At 40.8% G+C, this 8,687-nt stretch overlaps 1 long non-coding RNA gene across 1 annotated transcript; it reads left to right on the top strand.

Annotated features, from left to right (window-relative positions):
- The first annotated feature begins 424 nt into the window (after positions 1-424).
- LOC112076704 (uncharacterized) lies at positions 425-8,030 on the top strand. Its single transcript, XR_002895245.2, has 3 exons — positions 425-489; positions 7,787-7,863; positions 7,949-8,030. It is a non-coding gene; the product is annotated as an uncharacterized lncRNA (long non-coding RNA).
- The last annotated feature ends 657 nt before the right edge of the window (positions 8,031-8,687 follow it).

Raw genomic sequence — 8,687 nt, 5'->3', positions numbered from 1 at the left:
GTTTAAGTGTTAAGGTTTGAGAGTTGAGGGTTAAGAGTTGAGGGTTGAGGGTGTAGAGTTGAGGGTTGAGGTTGAGGGTTAAGGGTTAATGGTTAAAGGTTAAGAGTTGAGGGTTAAGAGTTGAGGGTTAAGGGTTAATGGTTAAAGTTAAGAGTTGAGGGTTGAGGGTTGAGGTTGAGGGTTAAGTATGTAAGTTGTATGTTGTGACTTCTGTCATTTATTTGACTCCAGTTTGTATGGTCTAAACTGGTCATTTTAATCTCTATCTGTCCAGCGATCTATCTGGCTAAGAAGAACATCAGGAAACAGGGTTAAGAAGTTGAGGGTTAAGGGTTGAGGGTTAAGTATGTAAGTTGTATGTTGTGACTTCTGTCATTTATTTGACTCCAGTTTGTATGGTCTAAACTGGTCATCTTATCTCTATTGTCCAGCGATCTATCTGGCTAAGAAGAACATCAGGAAACAGGGGAGCTGGTGGACTTTGAGAAGGTGACTATTCTAACCTCTAATCGTTGCCAAACCTTTACTAAACATTTACTAAATCCTGTATTAACCCTTTACTACCTGTATTAACCCTTTACTAAACATTTACTAAACTGTGTTAACCCTTTACTAAACATTTACTATACCTTTACTAAACCCTGTAATAACCTTTACTACCCTTTACTAAACCTTTACTAAACCATTTAACTAACACTTTACTAAACCTGTATTAACCCTTTACTAAACTTTACTAACCTGTATTAACCCTTTACTAAACATTTACTAAACCTGTATTAACCCTTTACTAAAACCTTTACTAAAACCTTTACTAAACCTGTATTAACCCTTTACTAAACCTTTACTAAACCTGTATTAACCCTTTACTAAACATTTACTAAACCTGTATTAACCCTTTACTAAACCTTTACTAAACCTTTACTAAACCTGTATTAACCCTTTACTAAACCTTTACTAAACCTGTATTAACCCTTTACTAAACATTTACTAAACCTGTATTAACCCTTTACTAAACTTTACTACCTGTATTAACCCTTTAACTAACATTTTTACTAAACCTGTATTAACCCTTTACTAAAACATTTACTAAACCTGTATTAACCCTTTACTAAACATTTACTAAACTTTAACTTCTACTACATTACACGTATTACACCTTTCTACAATTACTATACTTTACTAAACCTGTATTACCTTTACTAAACCTGTATTACCCTTTACTAAACATTTACTATACCTTTACTAACCCGTATAACACTACTAAACATTTATAAACTACCTTTACTAAACCTGTATTAACCCTTTACAAACCTGTATTACTTTACAACCCTTACATAAACCGTATTAACCCTTTACAAACCTTTACTAACCTGTATTAACCCTTTACTAAACTTTACTAAACCTGTATTAACCCTTTACTAAACATTTACTAAACCTGTATTAACCCTTTACTAAACATTTACTAAACATGTCTTAACCCTTTACTAAACCTTTACTAAACCTGTATTAACCCTTTACTAAACATTTACTAAACCTGTATTAACACTTTACTAACCCTTTACTAAACCCGTATTAACCCTTTACTAACCCTTTACTAAACTGTATTAACCTTTACTAAACATTTACTAAACCTGTATTAACCCTTTACTAAACATTTACTAAACCTGTATTAACCTTTACTAAACATGTATTAACCCTTTACTAAACATTTACTAAACCTGTATTAACCCTTTACTAAACCTGTATTAACCCTTTACTAAACATTTACTAAACCTGTATTAACAACTTTACTAAACCTTTACTAAACCTGTATTAACCCTTTAATAACATTTACTAAACCTGTATTAACCCTTTACTAAACCTTTACTAAACCTGTATTAATCTTTACTAAACATTTACATACCTGTATTAACCCTTTACTAAACATTTACTAAACCTGTATTAACCCTTTACTAAAAACGTGTCTTAACCCTTTAACTAAACTTGTATTAAACCTTTACTAAACCTTTACTAACCTGTATAACCCTTTACTAAACATTTACTAAACGTGTCTTAACCCTTTCTAAACATTTACTAAACCTGTATTAACCCTTTACTAACACATTTACTATACCTTTACTAAACCTGTATAACCCTTTACTAAACATTTACTAAACCTGTATTAACCCTTACTAAACATTTACTATAATCCTTACTAAAACTGTATTAACCCTTTACTAAACCTGTATTAACCCTTTACTAACCCTTACTAAACCTGTATTAACCCTTTACTAAACATTTACTAAACCTGTATAAACCCTTTACTAAATTATTTACTAAACATTTATTATTCTAACCTACTAACCAAAACCTTTACTAAACCTTTACTACCTTTAAACTAATTAACTAGTCTAACCTACTGACTAAACCTTTACAAACCTTTACTAAACATTTACTAAACTTTTACTAAACCTGTATTACCCCTTTACTAAACCTGTATTAACTCTTTACTAAACCTTTACTATACCGGCGCCGGAAGTTCCGGCGCCGATAGAGATGGCGGCCTCGCTTCGCGTTCCTTGGAAAATATGCAGTATTTGTTTTTTTACGTGTTATTCTTACATCGGTACCCCGGGTAATCTTAGGTTTCATTACATACAGTCGGGAGGAACTACTGAATATACGATTAACGTCAACTCACCATCGTTCCTACCAGGAATATGACTTTCCCGAAACGGATCCAGTGTTTTGCCTTTCACACAATACAATGGATCTGATCCCAGCCGGCGCCCCTGGGCGACGCCGAAAAAAGGGGAAACGTGGCGGTCCTCGTGGTCAGGCTTCGGAGACGGGCACATCGCGCTCCACTCCCTAGCATACTACTCGCCATGTCCAGTCTCTTGACAATAAGGTTGATGAAATCCGAGCACGGGTAGCATTCCAGAGAGACATCAGGGATTGCAACGTGCTCTGCTTCACGGAACATGGCTAACTCAAGGGACGCTAACGGAGCCGGTGCAGCCAGCTGGTTTCTCCATGCATCGCGCCGACAGAAACAAACATCTTTCCGGTAAGAAGAGGGGCGGGGGGTATGCCTTATGATTAACGAGAAGTGGTGTGACCATCAATAATAACACACAAGAACTCAAGTCGTTCTGTTCACCTGATCTAGAACTCCTCACAATCAAATGTCGACCGCATTATCTACCAAGGAATTCTCGTCAATCATAATCACAGCCGTATACATTCCCCCCAAGCAGACACATCGATGGCCCTGAACGAACTTTATCTGACTCTTTGTAAACTGGAAACCACACACCCTGAGGCTGCATTCATCGTAGCTGGGGATTTTAACAAGGCTAATCTAAAAACAAAACTCCCTAAATTCTATCAGCATATCGATTGTGCTACCAGGGCTGGAAAAACACTGGACCATTGCTACACTAATTTCCGCGACGCTTACAAGGCCCTCCCCCGCCCCCCTTTCGGAAAAGCTGACCACGACTCCATTTTGTTGATTCCTGCCTACAAACAGAAACTCAAACAACAAGCTCCCGCGCTCAGGTCTGTTCAACGCTGGTCCGACCAATCTGAATCCACGCTTCAAGACTGCTCGATCGACGCGAGATTGGAAATAGTTCCGCATCGCGTCCAACAACAATATTGACGAATATGCTGATTCGGTGAGCGAGTTCATTAGGAAGTGCATTGACGATGTCGCCCACAGCAACGATAAAAACATTCCCAAACCAGAAACCGTGGATTGACGGCAGCATTGCGTGAAACTGAAAGCGCGAACCACTGCTTTTAACCAGGGCAAGGTGACCGGAAGCATGACCGAATACAAACAGTGTAGCTATTCTCTCCGCAAGGCAATCAAACAGGCTAAGTCTCAGTACAGAGACAAAATCGAGTCGAAATTCAACAGTCAGACACAAGAGGTATGTGGCAGGGTCTACAGTCAATCACGGATTACAAAAGAAAACAGCCCCGTCGAGGACCAGGATGTCTTGCTCCCAGACAGGCTAAAACAACTTTTTTGCCCGCTTTGAGGACAATACAGTGCCACTGACACGGCCCCCTACCAAAACCTGCGGGCTCTCCTTCACTGCAGCCGAGGTGAGTATATAAAGTGTTAACCCTCGCAAGGCTGCAGGCCCAGACGGCATTCCCAGCCGCGTCCTCAGAGCATGCGCAGACCAGCTGGCTGGGTGTGTTTACGGACATATTCAATCAATCCTTATCCCAGTCTGCTGTTCCCACATGCTTCAAGAGGGCCACCATTGTTCCTGTTCCCAAGAAAGCTAAGTAACTGAGCTAAACGACTATCGCCCCGTAGCACTCACTTCCGTCATCATAAGTGCTTTAGAGACTAGTCAAGGACCATATCACCTCCACCCTACCGGACACCCTAGACCCACTCCAATTTGCTTACCGACCCAATAGGTCCACAGACGACGCAATCGCAACCACACTGCGCACACTGCCCTAACCCATCTGGACAAGAGGAATACCCATGTGAGAATGCTGTTCATCGATTACAGCTCAGCATTTAACACCATAGTACCCTCCAAACTCGTCATCAGCTCGAGACCCTGGGTCTCGACCCCGCCCTGTGCAACTGGGTCCTGGACTTCCTGACGGGCCGCCCCAGGTGGTGAGGGTAGGTAACAACATCTCCACCCCGCTGATCCTCAACACTGGGGCCCCACAAGGGTGCGTTCTGAGCCCTCTCCTGTACTCCCTGTTCACCCACGACTGCGTGGCATGCACGCCTCCAACTCGATCATCAAGTTTGCGGATGACACTACAGTGGTAGGCTTGATCACCAACAAACGACGAGACGGCCTACAGGGAGGAGGTGAGGGCCCTCGGAGTGTGGTGTCAGGAAAATAACCTCATACTCAACGTCAACAAAAAAGGAGATGATTGTGGACTTCAGGAAACAGCAGAGGAGCACCCCCCTATCCCCATCGACGGGTCAGTAGTGGGAAGGTGAAAGTTTTAAGTTCCTCGGTGTACACATCACGGACAAACTGAATTGGTCCACCCACACAGACAGCGTTGTGAAGAAGGCGCAGCAGCGCCTCTTCAACCTCAGGAGGCTGAAGAAATTCGGCTTGTCACCAAAAGCACTCACAAACTTCTACAGATGCACAATCGAGAGCATCCTGTCGGGCTGTATCACCGCCTGGTACGGCAACTGCTCCGCCCACAACCGTAAGGCTCTCCAGAGGGTAGTGAGGTCTGCAGAACGCATCACCAGGGGCAAACTACCTGCCCTCCAGGACACCTACACCACCCGATGTCACAGGAAGGCCAAAAAGATCATCAAGGACAACAACCACCCAAGCCACTGCCTGTTCACCCCGCTATCATCCAGAAGGCAGGTCAGTACAGGTGCATCAAAGCAGGGACCGAGAGACTAAAAAAACAGCTTCTATCTCAAGGCCATCAGACTGTAAACCAGCCACCACTAACATTTAGCGGCCGCTGCCACATACTGACTCAACTCCAGCCACTTTAAAAAATGGGAATTGATGGAAATTATGTAAAAATGTACCACTAGCCACTTTAAGCAATGCCATCTTAATACTATGTTTACATACCCTACATTACCCATCTCATATGTATATACTGTACTCTATATCATCTACTGCATCTTGCCATCTTTATGCAATACATGTACCACTAGCCACTTTAAACTATGCCACTTTATGTTTACATACCCTACAGTACTCATCTCATATGTATATACCGTACTCTATACCATTACTGCATCTGCCATGCCGTTCTGTACCACCACTCATCCATATATTCTTTATGTACATATTCTTTATCCCTTCACACTTGTGTGTGTTGTGTAAGGTAGTAGCGTGGAATTGTTAGGTTAGATTACTGTTGGTTATTACTGCATTGTCGGAACTAGAAGCACAAGCATTTCGCTCACTCGCATTAACATCTGCTAACCATGTGTTATGTGACTAATAAATTTGATTTGATTTGATTTGATTTGATTACCTGTATTAACCCTTTCTAAACCTGTATTAATCCTTTACAAACTATTCCAACCTACGGACCAACCCTTTACTAAACTTTATTAACACTTACTAACCTTTATTAACACTTTAACACTAACAATTATTCCAACCTACGACCAACCCTTTACTAAACCTTTATTAACACTTTAACATTACAACCTTTATTAACACTTTACAAACTATTCCCCAACCTACGGACCAACCCTTTACTAAACCTTTATTAACACTTTACTAAACATTTATTAACACTTTACAAATTATTCCAACCTACGGACCAACCCTTTACTAAACCTTTATTAACACTTTACTAAACCTTTATTAACACTTTACAAACTATTCCAACCTACGGACCAACCCTTTACTAAACCTTTATTAACACTTTACTAAACCTTTATTAACACTTTACAAACTATTCCAACCTACGGAAACCCTTTACTAAAACTTTATTAACACTTTACTAAACCTTTATTAACACTTTACAAATTATTCCAACCTACGGACCAACCCTTTACTAAACCTTTTTAACACTTTACTAAACCTTTATTAAACACTTTACAAACTATTCCAACCTACGGACCAACCCTTTACTAAACCTTTATTAACACTTTACAATATATTCCAACCTACGGACCAACCCTTTACTAAACCTTATTAACCCTTTACTAAACCTTTACTAAACCTTTATTAACCATTTACTAAACCTTTATTAATCCTTTAACTAGTCTAACCTACTAACCAAGTTTTCCTAAACATTTCCTAAACCTTTAGTAAACCTTTCCTATCTACACTATCTGTCCTCACTACTAACCGTTCTTCAGTAGGTCACTAACCGTCCTTCAGTAGGATCACTAACCGTCCTTCAGTAGGATCACTAACCGTTCTCAGTAGGATCACTAACCGTCCTTCAGTAGGTCACTAACCGTCCTCAGTAGGATCATAACGTCTTACAGGATCATAACCGTCCTTCAGTAGGATCACTAACCGTCCTTCGTAGGATCACTACCCGTCTTCAGTAGGATACTAACCGTTCTTCAGTAGGATCATCACTAACCGTTCTTCAGTAGGATCACTAACCGTCTTCAGTAGGATCACTAACCGTTCCTCAGTAGGATCACTAACCGTCCTTCAGTAGGATCCTAACCGTCTTAGTAGGATCACTAACGTCTTCAGTAGGATCACTAACCGTCCTTCAGTAGGATCACTAACCCGTACCTTCAGTGGATCACTAACCGTCATTCAGTAGGATCACTAACCGTATCTTCAGTAGGATCACAACCGTTCTTCAGTAGGATCACTAACCGTCCTTCAGTAGGATCACTAACCGTCATTCAGTAGGATCCACTAACCGTTCTTCAGTAGGATCACTAACGTTCTTCAGTAGGATCACTAACGTCCTTCAGTGATCACTACCGTCCTTCAGTAGGATCACTAACCGTTCTTCAGTAGGATCACTAACCGTCCTTCAGTAGGATCACTAACCATCCTTCAGTAGGATCACTAACCGTCTTCAGTAGGATCACTAACCGTCCTTCAGTAGGATCACTAACCGTCCTTCAGTAGGATCACTAACCGTCCTTCAGTAGGATCACTAACCGTCCTTCAGTAGGATCACTAACCGTCCTTCATAGGATCATACGTTCTTCAGTATGATCACTCACCGTCCTTCAGTAGGATCACTAACCGTCCTTCAGTAGGATCACTAACCGTCCTTCAGTAGGATCACTAACCGTTCTCGCTGTCCCTTCCTCATCCCCTCTCCTCTTCAGGAGAACTACAGCATCCTGCACAAGAAGATTAACCACACCTGGGACTTTGTGGTGATGCAGGCCAGAGAACAGCTCAGGTAACTACACACAAACACTCAGACACACTCAGACACACAAACACACACTCACCTCTCTTAACCCTGTGTGTCTCTCTGTGTGCAGGGCCTCTAAGCAGAGAAAGAWGGCTGACCGCATCGTTCTGGAGTGCCAGGAGCAAGCCTACTGGCTGGCCAACAAACCATGTGTAAATATGCCACTATACTACTACTATACTACTACTATACTGTTATGACTACTACTACAAGCCTACTGGCTGACCAACAAACCATGTGTAAATATTCAACTATACTACTACTATACTACTACTATATTACTACTATAATACAACTATGATACTACTAGAATACTACTAGACTACTACTATACTACTACTATAATACAACTATGACTACTACTACCGATATTACTACTATACTGCTACTAGAAGACTGACCGTATCGTTCTGGAGTGCCAGGAGCAAGCCTACTGGTTGACCAACAAACCATGTGTAAATATGCCACTATACTACTACTAGACTACTACTATACTACTACGACTACTACTACCGATATTACTAATATGCCACTATACTACTACTATATTACTACTATACTACTACTAGACTACTACTATACTACTACTACAAGCCTACTGGTTGACCAACAAACCATGTGTAAATATGCCACTATACTACTACTAGACTACTACTATACTACTACTATACTACTATGACTACTACTACCGATATTACTAATATGCCACTATACTACTACTATATTACTACCATACTACTACTAGACTACTACTATACTACTACTACACTACTACTATACTGCTATAACTACTACTACAAGCCTACTGG

This window comes from Salvelinus sp. IW2-2015, unplaced genomic scaffold (assembly GCF_002910315.2).
Source record: "Salvelinus sp. IW2-2015 unplaced genomic scaffold, ASM291031v2 Un_scaffold3940, whole genome shotgun sequence".
Classification (NCBI taxonomy): domain Eukaryota; kingdom Metazoa; phylum Chordata; class Actinopteri; order Salmoniformes; family Salmonidae; genus Salvelinus; species Salvelinus sp. IW2-2015.
This window is presented reverse-complemented; position numbering and strand designations above follow the sequence as displayed.